The sequence below is a fragment of the Neolamprologus multifasciatus genome, chromosome 8 (assembly GCF_963576455.1).
Source record: "Neolamprologus multifasciatus chromosome 8, fNeoMul1.2, whole genome shotgun sequence".
NCBI lineage: Eukaryota > Metazoa > Chordata > Actinopteri > Cichliformes > Cichlidae > Neolamprologus > Neolamprologus multifasciatus.
The window spans coordinates 5,274,089-5,295,237 of NC_140446.1; the positions used below are offsets into that span (position 1 = coordinate 5,274,089).

A 21,149-nucleotide genomic window follows, 5' to 3' on the forward strand; every position below is an offset into this window, starting at 1 on the left:
AAGCCAGCCCTGCACGGCTGCGGTCGTTCACCTTTGTAAATCCGCAGGAGTGTCTAATAAGCACTCACGCTCGGGAGAGTGGAGATTTAGAGCGAACACGGTACCTGCTAACAGCATTTTTAGCCAAAATGTTTGCTGTTTGTCATTCAACAGGTGTTACAAGCTCATTCTTGCTGAATGAAGAGAACTTGTCAAGCGGCTATAATCTCTGCCATCACCTGTTTTCGATACGTCACTTTCACATGTGAATGATGGGATGGCCAGCTTGTTTAAAGTGTTTGGTTGCTGTCGCGCTTTTCACAACTTTGCCTGCTTTCGGATCAAACCGGTAATTCGCTTTGAAATATTTTGAGTGAAACTCCACCCAGCCTCCACACACAGACATGCACACAACTCCGGTTTGAACGGATTCTCCTCCAGACCGGTTTCTATCAGCTGTGTTGTCAGTGGCTCTGTGTCAAGCATGATGTCAGGCACGCCTTGCAGCGTGGGGGTAACATTACGTTTCAGATGGGCTGTGGCTTGGAGTTCAGTTTCTTCTTCTCCTTTCCTCACCTCTGCCATCTGTGATGAAAGTGGAAGCTGATCCCCAATGTCAGTTTGTGAGGTCTTGGTGTGTTGGTGTGTTTTTAATGGTGTGGTACTGGGGGAACTTAGAACAAAGCAGGGGGCACACAGAAAATCAGAATATTTGATCAGAAAAATACTTCACAGGAAACACTGGCTACAATTTTGAGGTACAAGTTCAGCCCTTTGGGCTAATACAGATGAATTAGATGGCTAATACATGAACAGTGGTGCTGCACAAGAGCCTGAAAATTATTTTGTATTTAATAACTGTTTTATAAATTAATAAAATAAAAAGTTAGACCTTTTACTTAACTTTGTTAAATAGGATTATAACTTTTTAGGATAATATACGCAAATAACCTGAAGTGAAAGTTTGGCAAAATCATGCACATAATATAATAAAAAAATGATTACTGTGTTTATCGGTTAAATATTGGAACTTGAGATGATTGGTTTAACTGGTTTTATACTGCTGGGTAGCTTTAGCTGTAATGGTGCAGCACAGTTTATTAAATTTGCATCAGAACCAAAAGGTTTAAAATACATGGTGTGGAGTGCTAATAAGTACAATATTTGCATTCAAATGTAGAGGAGTGGACATAGACAGTAGCAAAACACAGAGATACTTAAAGTGCAAGTATATTAAAATTGTGCTTCAGTTATGTATTTCAATAAATGTAAATTTACAGCTGGAACAATTAATAACAGTATTGGCAGTAAGCTGGCGTGTGAAGAAACATGGTCCATAAATGGTCAAAAGCAAATAAGAGGATATGTGCTGAAAAAAAATGTCAGTGTCAGAACTGTGTGTTGGCTTAAGTTGCACAATTCAAACTAGCAATGGAAGTTGACTCAAACAATATGCTTGGGTTGTCCTGCCTATCTTTGGCCAGGAGACTCTTGCAACAGAGATTTGTTTTCCCAGGAGCATCACTTCCTAATTAAATAAAGATTTAAAGAATATTGAAAAATGAATGTAGGGATGTAATCAAAAATAAATAAATAAACAGGACAAAAACCTGGCAAGATGTTTAGTCACTAGTTTCACTTTCTCTACTTAGCACATGTGCTTTATTAGTATCACTATATGGATGAAAGTTTTAGACCATACCACTTATTCTTTGACTTTAGGTGTTTTCAGTCCGTTTGGCACAGGTGTATAAGATGTAGCTCCTAGCCACACATTCTCCCTTTACAAATATTTGTGAAAGAGTGAGCTGATTCTAAAGAGCTCACCTGTTTTTGTTAGGATTAGATTGCTGCAATGAGTCATTTTTTGAACTGTAAGCAATATGACTTCAAAGTGGAAGTGTTTGGGACCCACAGCAACTCAGCCACATACAGTTAGACCCTGTAAAGTTGCTGTACTCAGTCACATGGCTTCAAAGGGTTGAACCTCTTCTGTCATGAATATCAGCACAAACACAGCATGCCTGGAGTTTCAGGACATGGGTTTCCATGGTTGAGGAGCAGCATGCACGCCTTACATCACCAAACACAATGCCAAGTGCAGGATGGATTGCTGTAAAGCACCACTGGACTTTGGAGTAGTGAAAATGTGTTCTGTGGAGGGAAAATCATGTTTATCTGTCTGCAAATCTGATGGATGAGACTTGCTTTGGAGAATACCAGGAGAACATTAACTCTCCAACTGTGCCACACTTAAGGTTTGGTGGAGGAGGGACGATGCTACGGAGTTGTTTTTCTGGAGTTTTGGCCAATTGTATGCAGTTTGAGGAAGACAAATTTCCATTGCATCCTGACCATACCCTAGTGCACAAGCAAGGTCCATAAGGGCGTGGTTGGATGAGTCTGGTGTGCGAGAACCTGAGTGGCTCATGCATAGCCCCGACCTCAACGCCATCCAACATCTTTGGAATGAACTAGAACACAGTTTGAAGCCTGGGCCGCTTGTCCAACAGTATCTGCTGTTATAGCTACAAAGCTTGGACCAACTCCATATTGATACTTATAGATTCGGACGTCATAATGAGATGTATTAAAACATTTATTCTATAAATGGACCAACACTTTTGTCCATATAGTGTGAGTCACATCAAGATAAGACTTTATTGATGTTCAGGGGAAAAACACCTAATGAGAGAACAACAAAGGATCTGAAGACAGGAAAAATGCTTTAAAATTAGTTACAAAATAATACAGAGAAGTAACATTTCACTTTGTGCCGATGTTACAAACTTAATCAAATAAAGTGTTTTAGTAGTTATTGGGTCACAATATTACATACTGACAACTTCTGTGCTCCTTGAGATTGATTCTCCAAGTGCAGCATGAATCACAATCCAAAAGGTATTTCTTATGATGATAATGAGACCGGCGACTATCATTTAAGCCTAAAATATCCAAAGTATGGTTTGTGGGTTTGTAACCTGGTGACAATGAAGGCCATAGACTATGTTTGACATCATCCCCTGAGTCTTGATGTTGCCTTTGTCATCTTGAAGAGACGGTTTACACTAGGGGTAAACTGTTTCATCAAGAATTAAGTGATCACTTAGAGCAGCTTTGTTTTGACTTACAGCGTCCCTCCTTCCTTCTTAGGGAACGTATAACAGAGCCACTGCACTCATTGTTTAACCTGTCATCTGTAGTGTAGCGAGTTTTGCAAAAGCGTAAAGTGTTTTGCTGCTGTGAATGTGAAGGTCTTCATTAAACAACATACAAGTTAAGTTATTAGTAGACATACTGCCAGCAGTGACTTGTAGAGTAAATATTTGAAGGATTTTAAGGTTGCACTTTCCAAGGTCTTTTTCTACTGGCAGTCAGTTGGCTGTGTGGTTTTCCTTATATGACCAAGCAGAGCAAGATATTCAGGAATGTGGACCACACCAAAATGTTTGTGATTCCTTTTCCGCCCGTGGAGGGTGGGGCTGGTGATAATGACGAGAACTGTTAGATGCACGTACCTGCTTAAAAGAAGTGGATTGCAGCCAGAATCACTTGGTGCTAAGTATTAGTGGTACCTTAAAGTCTTTCTTCTCCCTCTCAGTACCTCCTGCCAGCTTTTCCTCATGTTTTACTCCGCATAAACATTTGTTACAATGTGCCAATATTCAAGCTTAAATCCATGCTCAGAAAACTGGGGCTTTTAGAGTTACTTGAACACCATCATTAGAAGGAATATATTTAGGGGATATATTAAAATCAGGAATTGGAATTGTGATTAATTTCATTAATTAATATATTTCAGAGCTTTTGTTGTTAAATGCATTTGGACTGCTCTTTTTTTTAGTGTACAGTTTGCTGTTTACGATCAATCAAAGATGTCTGAGAGGAGAGAGTGCCAGATGCACGAGTGTACATGTTTATAGAGGACATTGGCGTTCTCGTTAACAAAGCTTTTACTAACATACTTTTAAAATTAGATCAGCTTCTGTGGTGTGAACAGTAGCCTTGGCAGACAGGCAAGAAACCTGCAAGGATCCAGACAACACCGGGCCTCTTTTTCCCGACTCTGTCCTCTTTTCTGTCTGTTTGTTTTCCCTCCAGCTAGACAGCTCGGTCCAGAGGTGGCGTGTGCAGATTGTTATTTGTAGAGGGTGTGACCAGCAAGGAGTGCTTCCTTTTTGCTCCTTTTCCCCTAGTCTGAGGGTGCATGCATGCATTCATGGGCACATGTGTGAGTGTGTTTAGGCTGTCTCCAGTTCTCTCATCCAAAGTGAGCAGTGCTGCAGCCCTTTTGCACATCTCTCATGGGTGTGTTTTACACCGTGTGTGGGAGCTGAGCGTCATATTATAGTGTAACACACTGAAATTTAGCTTCAGAGCCACTAAACTGAATGCATTTATTTGAAGTTATTTACAGGTGCTGGAAGAGCTAACATAACATTTTCCAGGTGGTTCCTCAGGCGCTCTTACTGAGAAGCTCACATTGTTCACTCTTCCAAAAGTTGTGAAAATCCCCAAATATTTTTATTTAAAGTGGGTCAAAAGCCAAGCTTTGGTGTGGAGCCAGTCCTCATTTAGTGACTCCCCAGTTGGCCAAGTTTGACTAACCGACTCAATTACTCCGCTCTATATGGGATTTCTGCTAGTGTTGTTAAAAGCCTGCCATGTTGGGAAGGTAATCAAGTTCCCCGGTGGCTGCATGCATGTAAGGCATGATTTGGAAAAGATTGCTTGTGTTCCCTCACTGTGGCCAGAAATGGTTGTTCAAGTTGACATTTACTTTGTTTGACTTGAGGTTGAACTGTGTGGCCTGTTCCAGAGAGCCTCCCAGTCTCAAAATAGAGCCCAGCAGTTGCCCAAAGTCTTTTTGTAGAGATGGTAGGAGAATAATGCCAGATAGCTGTATGGTCTTGAGAACTTTGCACATCGACATTAAGCAGATATGCTCAAAACTGTTCAGCAGAACCTATATATGATTATTTTTATAACTGTGAGTAATCTCTCCTAATTTAAACTCATGTTTACTGATGACAGTAAATGTGATTTTATACCTTAAATTGACTAAATAAAGCAAAATATTGGGAAAACAGTTATAGCAGTATTTAGTGATCACTTTGTCCTTTAGATCTGACATCCTGCGAACTCACAGCTCTTGTGTATATCCCTTCAACCAGGCAAGTTTTTCTGCCACTAAATGTCTTTATAAGGCAGCATTGTCTGAACCCCTGTGTTTCCCAAATAAACATGGGGGTATTTTTATTGTACATCAGTCTTATAAATAAGTGTCTGATCTTCCAGATCGTCACACTAACAGATGAAGGCAGGTTTTTAATTGATGTCCAGATGAATGAAAATTGGATGAGAGGAACATGATGGGAAATGGGCTGTTTGCTTTAATCCTAACCATCTTTGTAGGTTTTCTTTCTACTGGGCTAAGTATGATAATATTATCAGGACTTCTACACAAGCAAAATATTGTTCTGAACGTCTGAAGGCTTCTGTTTGTTTGACTGCTCTGAGTGATTTGACCCTTGAACCTATCTATGCGGAGTTAAACAGGACTTTGAACGGGAAGTCTACAATAATGTGGAGCAGGCCGGCAAAGCAGGAAAGCTGGCATTTCCCCTGCCTTTGCTCCTCACATTTCATTGATTCCTACAGCCTCTTCCCAGCTCAGTAAAGAATTTTGTGTGCAGACGGGCATATGCTGTACATATGAGATTCAATTTTGTTCTCAGGTAGCATAGCTAGGTTGCAGTTGTCACTCCATTGTGGCATTTCCTGTATTTAAACATAGAATTGCTTGGTAAATTGCTTTGAATTGCTGTAAAAGGAACAATGCTCCTCCTGTTTTAACTGCTCCAACTGCAGGTACATTAAAAGAGGGGTGATGTTAAATGAGACAACCTTCTCTGTTTTTGTGCTGCAAAAAAAATAAGAGATCAAACCTAGCGTAGGAAACCTAGTGTCTCCCACTCTTGTAAGATATGGTCTCGGAGGACCGGTGACACTAAAGACCCACTATGTGTTTATATGTTGTTTTTTTTGTGTGTGTGGGGGGGGGGGGGGTCTTTCAATTTAAATGCATTGGCATCTGGAACATATTAAGCTTAAGGCCTTTCCTCAACTAAATCCGTCTTTATTTGCTGCTTTTGTGCCTTTGTTCATTCCTCTGCAATAAAACCAAAGTCCATGTGCACAACACTGTCCTGGCTCACATGCTCTCTAGCCCCACAGCAAAGATGAAAACGGTGATAGTGTGCAGCAGATGACTGTAAGAATATTTAATCCCAACCCGCATATTAAAGTTTTTTCCTCCCAGTGGTTTTTCAGTCAATGGAAGAGAAATGTCTTTAGATGAATCCTAAGATAGTGTGCTTTTGGAAATGGAGGGCCAGCAGCAGCAAGCACAGAAATGTATATGACGTCAGTTACAATCGTTGGCGTTAATGGTACAAGATCTGAGGGAGACGACAGGCTCGTTGTGTGATTAACATCTGTTTCCTTTATGTTGCAGTAGCTAAACATTGAAACTGTTTGCTCTTTATTGCAAACTCCAAAGTTGCTTCAGTCCCTCACACTGCCTATCTTCCTGCGAGATTTCTTACTAAGAAAACGAGCCTTCGCCGAGCTGACAGATTCATAGAAGGCTGTTTGAGAAATGCCTCGTCGGCCTGCTCCCCTGCAATCCAGCAGTGAAAAGTCCAGTCTCACCACAAGAATTTCCATACAACCGCCTATAATCTGAAACACATTACCATCCTTACATAAACAGGGGCTGTGCTTGTGTAGCTTTATTTCCCTCCAAAATAGGTTCAGCGACTCTCAGAGACGTCTCATTTGTGGACTCGTGAGATGGCAGGCGGGGTCAGCAGCAGGACGCTAGCCCAAGTATAGTGTTTCTAGGACCAGGTTTTGTCTTTATTTTAGTGCTGTTGTGTCACAGTTTCCATTTTTCTTGCTGCATCTTTTCCATTTTTCTGTGTATCTGCTGTTGGTGGCTTCATTAGATCCAAATTAACTTTGGTTTTATTGGGCCTTCTACTCAGGTATGCAGTGTCTTTAATGGGTGTCATTATTAACAATGGTTTTCTGAATATTATGCAAGGAATCTGCAGACTGTTCCCTCTGTGCATACTGACTATAAAGCAGCTTCTTCCTGAAGTGAGGAAATGCATAACAAAGTCCACCTCGTGTGTGTAGAAAAACTTACACAATTCAACTCAGTTCATGTAATTTGACACTTTAGATTTCAGAGTTGAAAAAAATCATTAGATAGCTTAAAACGTTTTGGTTATTATAAGATGTTTTTTTCCTCTGGTTCCAGATGATTAGCTGACACATTTTCTTCAGCACATTTAAGATGCAAAATGATTCATTTGGGATTTTATGGCCAATATCTATAGAGGGAATAATAACAGCTACCAAAAACATCTTAATGCACACCTATACACAAATAAACACTAACATATCCATTATCAATTCACCTATGAATAAAATAATTGAAATTTGACTTGCCCTTTAGGGTTTAAATTTGTCAGGCATCACATGTAAACTGTCTGGCTGATGATGCAACAAGCAACCACAACCTGTCTGTGCAACATAATGCCCTGACAAAATTCCCAGTACCCTCATTCTCCAGTCTACACACAGGACTCTTATCTCCTGTCTGAATCTCGTTCACTTCAAGTCCGCTAACATGACGTAGAGCTTAGCGATCCCAGATAAGGAGTGTTAGTCTTTTGGTTATTTATGCGCGTTTGTGGTTTTGGGTATGTACGCGTTGTCTTTTGTGCACATTGTGTGTCCAAGGTAGCGATGATGTCGTCCCCTGCCTCCTCCTTTGTTGTATTGTTCTCTTGTCCACCTGTTGGAGCTGTGCTTTGAGCCACAGTGGGGGTGGAACAGCTTACTCACTTTCACAGCCAGCACCTCACATCACTTTGCTGCTCCTAAGTGAAGGAGTACATGTAGGCGGATTATTTACTGTCAGCATTTTTCTCTTTCAAAAGCTTCATAGGAACCATTTTTCAGACTGTGCACTTTGAAACTTTGTGTTCTTATTTCTCCCAGTTGGTAATCAGTTGCCAAAGATGTGCCATAAAAGTGAAAATTCACATTAAAGGGGTTTAAGTAAGTTAAAACAGCTTTTACATTAGTATATCTGAACTCACCCGACTGAAATCTCTGCATAGATGAAAAGTTCCCAGAATAATTTAAGGAAAACAAAGCTAGAATTTCTGTTATTTAGTTAATTATTTCAGCTTTAGCATAACAACTAATCCCGTTTCATCTATTTCTGTCCTTTTCTTGCCTCCTCTGTCTCCTCCTCTGTTAGTTTTTGTCCCATCTGTCTGTTTTTGTGCTCTTCCATGCTGCCCTTTTAGCCCTGATAAAAATCATAGTACTTTCCTGAAATAGCGTGTTGAGTAATGTCTGGTTCTTTTGGGTTGGATCATTTCTCAGTTTTTTTCTTCTCGCTCTGTTTCTTCAAAAATCCATCCAGTCATCCATTTTCATAGCCAAAGCCCACTGTGATTTTTACATCAGCCGCTGCTGGCCAGTGTGTTAAAGCGTAAACGGGTTCTGTGTCAGGAAAGCAGCCAGACTCAAAAACTCAACCACTACCACCACTGCTCCCTTATTTCTTCTATATTAACAGGCCCTCAAGGCCTTCAAAGTCTTCTACTCAAATACTGCACATGCTGCAGTGGCAGCTTAACTTTGGTATGGTATATTGTGTGTGAATAAAGGGGCGGGGCAGATAGCTGTGATCACATTCAACAAAGAAAGGAGGGTCGGCCACCTGATCTCCAGCCAGGCTGTTTACACATGGCTCCCATTTCCCCTAAGTGTGCAGGCCTGCTACCCTCATGGGAACTTTGTGTAGCTTGGCCTTAAGGCTTTGTCTGTTAATCTGCCTGTTGCAGCTCCTCACAGAAGATTCTTTTATAAGACGTGTACCTCTTGTGTGACAGTTTTATGAATTGTGCTTTAATAATTTCCTCTAAACAGCTAGCAAAACAGCGATAATACCTGTATACTTTATGCAAATGAAAATATGGAAATGTCGTTTTTACCTATGTGAAAAGTGCACATAGTGAAGTGTGCACAATAGAAATTGTGAGTTATATTACTTACTAGAATCAGTGTCAGTATCACTTGTTGTATCTTTTCAGTAGTATTATCCTTAGTTTTCTTATTTCAGCTGTTTAGTTACGCTTCTTTCAGTGTGACTTGTCAGACTGTCTGATTTGTCAGTAAAGCACAGGTAAAACAAATCCCATTAACATTGGCTCAGGTCCATCGGGGGTCCCACTTAGCTACTCGGAATCCGTAATACAGGAAGCCTGGAAGTGGGTCACTTAAATGAAAGCAGATGTCAGCGTATCAGTTATACCAGTGTTTTTCCTGTTCTGTGCCAGAGTCTGCTATATAAAAAAGGTCTATGCAAACAATGTTTTCAAACATGTGCTCATGCTTTTCCAAAGTGGCACAGTCAAATTATCCAGCTGTCCAAAATACAAACAGAACTGAAATCTAATATAGAGTTTTTAACTTTCTCACAAGTTTATTATTCATTTGGAAATTGGTATTTGGCGAAACAATAGGATTTTGTGTCCCCTTGATTCCTTTAGAGCAAATTTGATCCAGATGAGTAAAACTCCTCTTTCTGACAGTGCAAAGACATTTAATTAAGCATTTAATCCCAGACAAGTCTTAATATCAGAAAAAGAAGTGCAGTTTCAGCAACATCTGTTTTCTACATGATAAATGTGCTAAATTACAGAAAGTTCTGCTAGCTCATTGAAAATACAGTTAAAAGTCCAGTCTAGGTACTCCTTCCATTGGGCCAAATTGAAGTCTCTGGCAAACCGATTCTGTTCCCTGGGCCTTATGTTTGACACCACTGATTTAGAGATGACCATAGACTCTTCTCTCTGTGATACACAACATCCAGTTCCATCATCTTTATGTGGATTTTTGGCTTGTTATTATTTTGACAAATGGGGTGTCTGCATCATTCTAATTCGATATCATTAAATCGTTAACTTTTAGATAGACATGACATCATTAGAGGACAAAAAGCGTGACAGTGTCTGTGTTCATACCAGACCCATTCATTGTAAGATGACATAAGCTTTGGTCAGTCTTTTGTTTATGTGCTGATGTAACTGTTAAAAGATGTTGCCTAGTTTCTTGTATTTATTTTAGACAGTAAAAAATTCCAGATTTTTTGATCCCGGGGGATAAAGAGAGTGAAAAGTCCTTTATAAAAGCCTATTGTTGGAGGAAACTGTGCCAGTAGCTTGGAACCATTTGATGTGGGCCTGTGGGAGGGTGGATGGGTTATATGTTGACGGGCTGTGTCTCCTAAAGATAGTGCTAAACAGCAGCTCCCAGACTAAGCAGGCTTTACAAAGCAGCGGAAAATCCCCTAATGCACAGCCCAGATGTCTGATGGCTGCAGACCGTGAAGAAAACTTCTGTGGCACAGTACATAAAAGAATGGAGCAGAGGAGAGCAAAGTGGGGTAGAGCAGCACTTTGAACACATTTCTGGTGGGTAGCAGAATAAAAAAGGCACTGATATTTGCCAGACAAACTTAGATTATTATAGCTGGTCTGTATTGGGCACTGAAACAATGGCTGTCCTTGAGCGCTGGACAGTTATACTTGAGATCACATTCAGTGTTTCAACAGATTTAGACTTTATTTCTTGTGTGGGATGGATGGAGGGGGGGGGGGGGGGTCTAATTGAATTAATAAATACTTCTGTTTATAATGTTGTCTTCTGCAAATATTTCATTTGCCAAGTACTTTGACACAAATAACTGAGCAGCTGCTCTCTAATAAGTCTGTCATCCTCCGGATGAACTCCTGCATCCTGCAAATGTTGGCAGTAGTCTTCATTTTGCTTTGCAGCCTCATAACAGCACACGACCAGCTCTCCACCTGCTGCAAGGTTCTGGTTAAAATGATGTTAAAGCTTGCAAAAGATCTCTAAAGCAGAGCAGTAGACACCATCACCAGCTGCAGCTACATTGACCAATGATCAAGATCTTCTGTGAACGAGATCAAATGGTATTTTAGCTTTTTGGTGGTCTTGTAAAACAAGAGTGAGGAAAATTTACTATTAGTAAATCAATTTAGGATGTTGCTGTTTAAAGAAAGAGTTTATTTGCTGTGTTTGATCAGCGAGAGGGAGTGGAGGAATAGGTGGATCTAATCAGCCACGTAAGGAAAGCCCAAAAAGTTCATCTAGACATAGCGTTGTGAGTGAAAGAAACATTTCAATGAAAACCTACGTCCAGATGAACAGAATCAACTTTTTGGGCTTTCCTTACGTGGCTGATTTGAGCATGCATCAAGACATATCTTACATCTTCAGAAGACTTTTATTCCGTGACCCACACATAGATGTACAGTGCTATTAACAAGTTTAAAATCCTTGCATAAGAAAACCTGGAACCATTAAAAGTTTGGCCCATTTGGCATATTTGCTGGAAAAAGATATGTAGTTGTTTAATATAAAAATGAATACTAATTGTTTCAGATCTACACTTATGGGGAGAAGCAGAAAAGCTAAAATAAGCAGCATGGTTTTTGTTATGGCTTTTTAAGAGAAGATAAGGTCTTCCCTTACACAGCATTAAAGCAGGCTGCTGTGATTCTAAACACGAGCAGTGGTGGTAATGAACACTGAGTTTAAAAGTGGAACAGACACAGATTATCTCCCTGCCCTTCATAATTCCTACGGTGACCCTGAAGTCACACTCACAATGATGACAACACAGAGTATCTCGGCTCAACCTGATGTGGGCCACAGATTGCACCATCAGATGTAGGGCACAGTTCGGACACCCACTTCTTCGTTGCAAGTGTGTTTAAGCTTCACTGGTCTAATTTTTAACATGAATTCCTCGCCTGCTTTATTTGAACTTTAGGAGTTAAAATGCTGATCCTGCAACAAGTCTCTGTATGAGTGCTAAGTAGAGACAGAAAATCATATAAAATGTTATAACGGCATCACTGTGAGCTGCTTCAGGGTGATTTGTTGAAGGCTTTTTTCCTCTCGTTATTTGAGTCACATTTACCTCCAAATTCTTTCCTTAGTTTATTCCTTTTCTGGGAAGATGGGGTGTGCTTGTTGGTGAGAAAATGTTATAATTTGCTTGTACTCCTCCCCAAGTTAACCATAAAAAAGACCCACCCAAACAAGATTGGAGACAGCGGTTGTGCTCAGCTTTGCTCTGTAATTCACATCTGAGGGAAACTTGTCATATGTGTATATGTGCAGTAGGGTTGTAGACCTGTGTGGCAAAAGTTTGTCCTGGTATTTAGAGGGGCGACAGAGTACCATGTTAGAGTGAAAAAACATCGGTCTCTGTCTGTTTAAGGGTAAATGTGTGTTGATCTGCTCATGTCTCATTGAGACAAGGTGGAATCAAGAAGAAGCAGACGGATGCCTGTAGGCAGATTCAACCTCATCGTGTAGTAGGGCTGTTCGATATATCGGATGACGATATAAAAACGTCTATCGTTTCATTTTACGCTATGTTTGTTTCGTGGTGTCGCAAAATAAACTGTTTATGGCAATATTTTTTTCATCGTTTTGATGGTCACTGTAGTGGCTATATTAATTAAAGTTCTCTATTTCTCTTATATTTAATATAACCACACTACTGACGGACAAGCGCCTGTTTTTATGCGTTGTCGTTAGCAACAACGACGGTAACAGCGTCGCGTGTCCGCTTGTTTATGTTCCACATAAACCTTTCACAATAAAGCTCAAGATCCTGTTGAGACTTTTCAAAATAAACGGAGTCACGTGAAATAGCAGATTATTTACGGATGAGAATTAAAAAAGAGCCGCCAGGTGCTAAAAAATAGACCTTAGACTCAAACGTTAGAACAGGCTTTTCCCCGCAGCACGCCGTGTAATAAATACAAAGAAAACGGCGGCTGTTACAACTTATGTCTAAAAATGTATCGTTTCATGCATCGGTTAAAACACTCGACTCCAGCTACATGACGCGCAGCTGGAAACACTTCACGCAAGTCGAGCTGAGATTCACAGAATTTACAGAAAATGTTACATTTTTGTGATTTATATCGTTATCGGGACGATAGAATTCTTATATCGGGATATGAGATTTTGGTCATATCGCACAGCCCTATTGTGTAGTGAAACACTGTGATGGTTACACTCTGATACCGTCAAATCGAGGTTTAGGAGCGGATTATAAGAAAGCCCAGTCTTGATCACATGACTAACAGCTTTTGGTTCATACTCACATTCACATCTATGGTCAATTTAGGTGACCAGTGCATTGTTGTTTTTTTAACCCTGTGAAGTTAAAATGAATTCATATTTATGCTTACCAGTCTGCCGAACTGGAGCATTTCAGCCAGCAGAAATGGCGATGAGATGCCCACTCCTATATGATAACTGCAGTTGTCCAATCTGAACCTAGTAAAAGCATGAGGGACGTTTTGTCTTGTCTTTAAATATGAGATAAAAATAAAAATAAAAATGGTTCTAAAAACCAAGATCAGATGGATTATTGTTTAAATTTCAGTGTGATATATGGGGGGGGGGGGGGGGGGGGTCATCGGTATAAAATTGATTAACAATATTATGTTAAAAATAAAATCAAGAAGCAGTATATAGAGTGAAATCATAATTTTTCTCAAAATTGAAATTTTAAATGTATTCTTCCATTCGACTTAGCCTTCAACCCTGTCTGTGTTTTTGGTTAGGACTGGTGTTGACGTGTCTGCAGATGGGTGTGCATTGCTAGTGGCTTGTGATCACATTGAATTTTAGCAACATTAATCATTAAATAATAATTTAGTTGAAAGTCAGGCCATGAAGTAGTCATCAGCAAAGATCATCTTCCTACTCCCTTTTTCTCTTCAGCTCTTCTCCATCTCCTCCTCCTCTTTTTTTCCTCTCTGATTCTCCCATTTCCTGGCAGCCCTTAGAAGAGACCTCTTTGGAAGGAGATCACACGACTACAGGTCAGACCAGTTTAGCCACACTTCCTTTCACAGCTGGGCAGACAGAAAGATGGATGATGGGAGGAAGTGAGAGAGGATGTAAAGAGAGTCGTATTATTACACCTGCAGAAATATGTACTGCCCAATGTCTTACTTTAATCCCTTATTTAAATTTTTACCTGTTTATAAAATAGACAGATAACCTGACCAAACTGATATCTGATTCAGCTTCAGTGCTCCTATAAATAACATTTCTGGGAGGCTATTATGGCCCATAAGGTTCTCTAATCTCTGTCCTGTGTGTCATTTAAATCCTTCTAAATCAGAGTGGAACAGATGGATCAGGCAGCCCTTTATCTCAGCTAACACGCTCCAACTGATTGAGTTTCTCTTCTTCTCTCCTCTCCTCTCCTCTCTTCTTCTGATATTTATAAACCTAGGTGGGGAAAACGGGTCTCTTCTGGGCTTTTTGCTGAATAAACTCGCCCTCTGTGTCAGTCCTGACTATACAACCTCACAGTGAATCATGAGCATGTTGAATGATTAGATTACTCTTTGTTTGTGTAGTGTGTAATGTTTTACTATTGGAAGGGAAATTGAAACCCACAATGCCAGTCTGACACTGGCATTGGCACTGGCATTGTGGTGGACACAGTAATAATATTTATCTGCGTTTCCCTGCGGTGTTTGCTCAAAGAAAGGTTCTGCCTATGCTTCTATTCACTGTCTGAATAACTGCCACTTGTCACTTTTGCTTTGCAGTAGTGACAAAAATATCTTGACATAAATTGATATTTACTTCAAAATGCAAAATGTGATGTTACTTGCACTGACCAGGGTATAAGCATTCATAAATATGAATCTAAAGATCAACTTTCTATGACTCAGGAATAGTTCAGTTTCTTTGTAGTGGGGTTTTAATGCACTTCTGATCTACAGTAAGTGTGCATACCAGTAAGCCACGCCCCTAAGCACACAGCAGCAGCAGCAGCAGGTGAAAGAAACCAAAGCCATGTACTGCTGTGGACACAGTTACCAGCAGAACAGATTTTAACCACCTGAAAGACATTAATATTGGTTTATATGTATATGCTTTATTTATGGTTTCACCACTTTACCTGTTCTTTCTGACAAGGAAGCAAACTCCAGAGTTCACTAACAGTAATTTTACCTTACAAAACACAGGAGTCCTTTGTTTACTGAGGCAGCAGTTGGTAACCAACTGTAAACTTAAAAATCACAGTTTTTGCCAGCAGAGTCTGGTGGCTTTAAAGAGAGACTTCTTTATAAGCATTATGACCCACGTTGTTGTTTTCTCAAAGTTAATGAGCGTGTTGTCTGCTGTCAGTCATGTAGTTTTAACATCAAAATATAACTTCAAGCTTTAAGTCATTCACATGTGTTATTACCGCACAGTGTCTCCCTCCTTGCTGTTGCACAGTGACTGATGGTGAAATGAGCTGCACAAAATAACAGTTTACTGAAGAAACACGTGATGTATTGCAACATTAAATTATATTGATATAAATAATGTATGATTCTGCACGCACTGACCTATTTTTAGTTACCCAGCTTTACCTGCTACTTCACTTGTAATTAGGTCATCTCATGTGGTTTATTGCTTCTATGTTATTGTACCAATGATATGTTGACGTGTGTCAGCCAGACTTAGGACTCATTTAGCAGAACGTTTAAAGCTTCTTATCCTATATTTTAAAAAAAACTTATCATGAGGGTTTAGCAACTTTTTTTTATCATCGTGTTTTTATCAAACATTGTTAATCACTGCTTAAATCAATAACTTCATGTTTGTTTGATCTTTGATCCTTTTGCCTGCATGTATTGCTGCAGAGGGTTGTGTAAAATCTTCCATATGTATTAGACTGGATCGATTATGTGAAGGTCATAATTCATGCCAAGTCTGCATGAATTAAAACAGTACACTTAATACTGAGGTCAGTTTTTGAAAAAACAAGCACATGAAATACACAAAACTGTGTAATTTTCAAGGTTATTATTGTTAACGAAAACTAACGAAATAACGAAAACTAGAAGTGAAAAAACATTTTCATTAACGGAAATAAAAATAAAAACAAAAAAAGGAAAACTAACTAAAACTGTAATGAGTGTTCACAAAACTAACTAAAATGAACTGAATTTATAGCAAAAATGTGTTTAGTTTTCGTTGATGTGTGCGTGTCATACAAGAGTCAAGGGTGAAAATGAAGTTTAGTTTCCAGATTTTTTTCTTGCTGTGTCTCATTATGCCAGCAGGTGGCAGCACGTTAGTCGAGTCGTCTGTGTTGCTGCTCCGTCCACGCGCAGAATCATGTCAGGAAAAGTCGGGAAAAAGCGCCAGAGTCCAATTTGGGATTACTTTGAATATGACTGTGTTTTGGATAAAGCAAGTGTCTTGTAGTGGAAAGAGACAAATTATGGGGGACATTTCTAAAGGGAAAAAAATCCCACAAACCTTAAAGTGCACTTGAAAAGCTCACACAAGAAGGCTAACCTAGCTTACCTTGAGAAGGTAAGGGAGCACACTCAACCCTCATCCCCAGAAAACAGAAGCTAACCCCAGGCAAGGCAGCGCGATGCATCCCGAGACAACAGGACGGGGATATCTACATAACTGTGTGAGTCAATTACCTTCAAAAAGTTTATCAATTCACTTGAACCAAAATTACGAACACCCGGTGCTGCAAGAGTTAATAGTCTCATTGGGGCCAAGATATACATTTTATAGTTGCCTGGTATCAATGGTTGTTCATCTGCCTTTATTTATTTATTTAAAGAACTCATAGGTGGGAATGTGAGTTGTCTGTCCCTGCATGTTAGCCCTGCGACAGACAGGCGACCTGTCCAGGGTGCAGTATGGTAGCTGGAATAGCAACATACCCAAGGATGAGCAGAAGAGAATGACTGATATGATGAAACTGGGATTTTTGTTACACTTAATTATTGCAAACACAACTAAAACTATAACTGAAACTAATCAAAACTAAACTGAAACTAAGGATTTTCAAAAAATAAAAACTAAACTAAACTACCAAACAATTGGTAAAAACTAATTAAAACTGATATAAAATTGAAAATCTGAAGTCAAAACTAAATAAAAATAAAAACTAATGAAAATTGCAAAACTATTAAAACCCTGGTAATTTTATTTGTTTATTTCTAAATGAGGACTTTAGACAATGAGGTAAAAAATGAACAGCGTCCTCCAGAAATTAATTTAACGTAGAACAAGAAACTTCAGTTGTGTAGTTGGACATTTAAAGCTTGCTGTAAAAGTGACTCGGTGACCAAAGACCTTGATAGTACCCAATTTAACAGAAGGAATAAATATCCTACTACAAAACCACGGTTGGGTTTGATACCTAATCCTTCTACCACCCACCCATATACTGTGAATATATCTTGCTAACCAAGGTGATAACACTCCACCTTCTGGTTCAAATGAGGTCACTTCCTGCTCCAAACAAAACAGGATATCAGAAAGCAATGGGTGGTGTCACTGTGGCTTCTCTTTTGTTATACAGGCTGTTTTGGAAAAAGCAAGCACAGTTCAGTCTGTCTGTAGACATATTCCCATATTCCCATCTCACTCTTTCCACACATACACACTGTGTTTTTCTCCACCCAATTAGTCCCCAGCAGACACATCACCAGCATAATGTCTAATACACTATAAAAATACCTGCACATTTGTCATTATGGTGGTAGACCCTGTCACCTCCCATCTGGGCGGACCCGGCTGGGATTTCCGATACACCCCTCCCATCTCGTAAAGTATTGTCCACCAGAAGCTATTGCACATGTGAGTTAAGTGGGCAGCTCGCTGTGTCGACCCATGCGGTAGGAGATGGAGGCCCCGTCTCAGACAAAGACCTCCAATTGATGTCTAAACAATGGTGCTGGCACACAGCAGCCTCCTGCTTGTGGAGGGCACAATAGGTCTTTTACTGTAGCGCCAGGGGAGGAGTTGCTAGCATGTTAGCTTAGCTGCTTAGAGACATTGTTGTGAACCTGGACATTCAATCTCCATGTGCTCGGAGGTTTAACTGGTGGTTTTAATATTTGCTCTGGTCTTCAAATGTCAGAATTTCTTTTATATATTTAGTGTAACTGAAAAGTAACACGATGATGGGCCATGTTGGCTGAGAATAAACACATTATATTATGCATGCACAGCAAAAATTAGTTTTGAATATATTGAATCATAAAGAATACCTTCAGTTTTCTGTGGGTTTTTTTTTGAGTTTTTGTTTTTACCTAACCTTGTTCTGGTTGATCCTCTTTCAGGACACGTGTGTTGTATGTCATTGCCACCTATGACACTGTGTCAGTCAATCTAAACACAGGAATGAGCTAATCTGAGTGTGTGCCTTGCTGTTTTACATTCTTAGGATTTTCTGTTCTTGTTTCCTGTTTGCTTAGTACTTGTGCTTCTTTGGGTCTAGAGATATGACCATAAACCAGTATTTAGTTTCTATTTCCATGGGACACTGCAACTGATGAAAGATAAATCTAATCTGATGGAAACTTTTCCTTTTTTTTTAATAGAGCCAATTTCCTGCACTGGAAGGTTGGTTTACAATCATCTTGAATCCAAATGTCACACAGAGGCCATTTTAGGGCGCATAAAAAAGATTAACAGGGCCGAGGCTTATCTCCTTTTAAATATGCTGATAAACAAAATGAGAGTCTTGGACACCCATCAGCAATTTGGGATGGTGCTCAAAGACTTTTATGTGTTATGAAATGTGTTCATGTGCAGCAATATCGAAGTGTTGAGGACTACTTAACCTCTCTCATCGTCTGACTCAGCAGTCATAATATGCTTTTAGGGTTGTTTGCGAATGCAGCAGCAGAGGTTTGGCAGCTGTGGAGAAAGAGACCATTCTTCTGTGGAGAGAAACTGGCATCCTAGTCCATTTTGGAGAGGAAGGAAGTCAGGCAGGCGGCCTCAGGGAGAGGGAAAAGCCAGGAGAGGGAGAGAAAGATTGTGTGGGTGAAAGAAAAGGGCACAGAAAGTTAGAGCGCGGGAAAGGTAGCCAGAGGTAGAGCAACTTTAACATGAACTATTATGTTTGGCAGCTAGTTTGTTTGTTTTTAAACTGAAGAAGAAAAAACCTAATTTACTCCTGTGGCTGGATATGCTCCAATCCATTAGTGAATATGGTCAGCGGTTCATCCCAAAGGGGTGGGATGTGGATTAGGGAAAACATCAGACCTGTTGGGTGCTTCCACAGAAATCTGGGAATGTCTCTTTAGAAGACTTCCCCAAAATACACTGGAATATCTGTTAATAGTGCGTTGCTGGTACACATTGATTTAACCCAACCCTTCTCCATAAGCCATCAGTTATTATTTAAACAGCTTCCTTATTGATATTAACCTCCATAACAACAGATACATCCAAAACAGCGTCTAACACAGAGCACGCTAATAACATCTGCAGCATGATATTGTAACATGCAAATAAAGCAAGCATTGTGCAGATGGGAAACCTTAAGCTGGTGTCACAGCTTGTTCATATTTCATAAATGCCTTTCTGCTATTGTAATTGGTGAAAATGTAATCTGTAGAGGTCTAAAATGTGGTGTGACTGATTTGTAAAAGGGCGATGTTGACAAGTGTTGCAATTGTGTCAGCATTGTGATTCTGCAGTGTTGTAATTATAATGCTTTTTGTGGTTTCTGGTGTCTGGTATTAGATTATACAGAACTCTAGAGTAGAGATGGACCGATCCGATATTACGTATCGGTATCGGTCAGATACTGACCCAAATTACTGGATCGGATATCGGTGAGAAATAAAAAATGTAATCCGATCCATTAAATATCAAAAAAGCACCTCACAAAACTTGCTACACGGCATAACTCGGCTCATAACCGTAGCACGTTGCAGCAATATGCATCACGTGATAGAGCGGCTGTGTGTATTTGTAGCCTTGCTAGCAAACCAGCATTTCATCTCCGAGGAAGTTATCTCAGAGAGAAGTAAAGCAAGTGTGTAAGTTCATCTCTGAATGTCTGTAAAGCGTTCCCATGTTAAGCTTAACAACAGATATTAGGAGCGACTGCCTCTCTCTCTCTCCCTCTCTCTCTCCTGTTGCTACTTCAATCGTGAAACTGCTTAATGATCAGCTGATCGGCTTTTCTGTCGCGAGTCCGTCTCTCTTCTTTGTTTTTGGCCCACTTCTCACCAGACAGAGGAAACCAGCGGCTGAACAACAGCAGCACTATTAAGCTTGATAAGCTGTTGTTAGAATTTATTTAATATTACTTTGTACACCAGGATCTTTTTCTACGTAGCTGACGACTGGTAACTGTGCAGGGGCGGATCTAGCAAAGTTTAGCCAGGGGGGCCGATAGGGCATTAACAGGGAAAAGGGGGCACAAAGACATACTTTTCTTTCTTATTCTCATTTAAAATATCTAGCTTTTAATAAATAATTATCTGACTCTTACACCCAAAGTTTAAATCTGATGTAAAATCTATAGAAGTCCATTACTGTATATAGTAACTGTTAAGTCTAATATACCCTAGTAAGCTATAGTACTTTTTCCTTTGGGAAGATACCATCTGTGCAGTCTGCAATTCTGTTGAAGAAAGATGTTGAATCTATTTAATTATTCTTGAAAAATAATTTATTTCTGTGCATTTTCCCCCCTGCATCAAATTAAATTTGATTACATCGATTAAGCATCATGAGCTGGAGGATGGTTTGTTTGTTTATTCCTGAGAGTTTGCAACCCTATTAGTTAGGTTGCTTAATATTTCTGCTAAGTACTCTTTAAAATACCAGAATAGGGAGGATGGAGCAGGTTTAAGTTTATTAGATTGATCAGTGTTGCTGAACTATGAAATATTTTGGGCGCAGTGTATTTTTTACATACAGGTATAACAGAATAGCTTTAGTGTTGTTATTTATTTAAACTTGAGTATAAACTTATACAAAATGCAGCAAGATATTAAAAAAACGTTTTATTGATTAAAAAACACACTATATCGGATTCATATCGGTATTGGCAGATATCCAAATTTATGATATCGGTATCGGTATCGGACATAAAAAAGTGGTATCGTGCCATCTCTACTCTAGAGTAATACAGTAAATGAGCTGTATAAAAAATATAATAAGAATTATATCTTGTTGTC

The 21,149-nt window shown here is 39.6% G+C and overlaps 1 protein-coding gene and 1 long non-coding RNA gene across 2 annotated transcripts in view; both read left to right on the plus strand.

Moving 5' to 3' along the window:
* Window positions 1–21,149, plus strand: part of myo1d (myosin 1D) — a 133,609-nt gene that overhangs the window by 515 nt on the left and 111,945 nt on the right. The gene's annotated exons all lie outside the window — the stretch shown is intronic.
* LOC146512301 (uncharacterized) lies at window positions 5–20,990 on the plus strand. The gene is made up of 2 exons (XR_014875626.1): window positions 5–16,001; window positions 17,177–20,990. It is a non-coding gene; the product is annotated as an uncharacterized LOC146512301 (long non-coding RNA).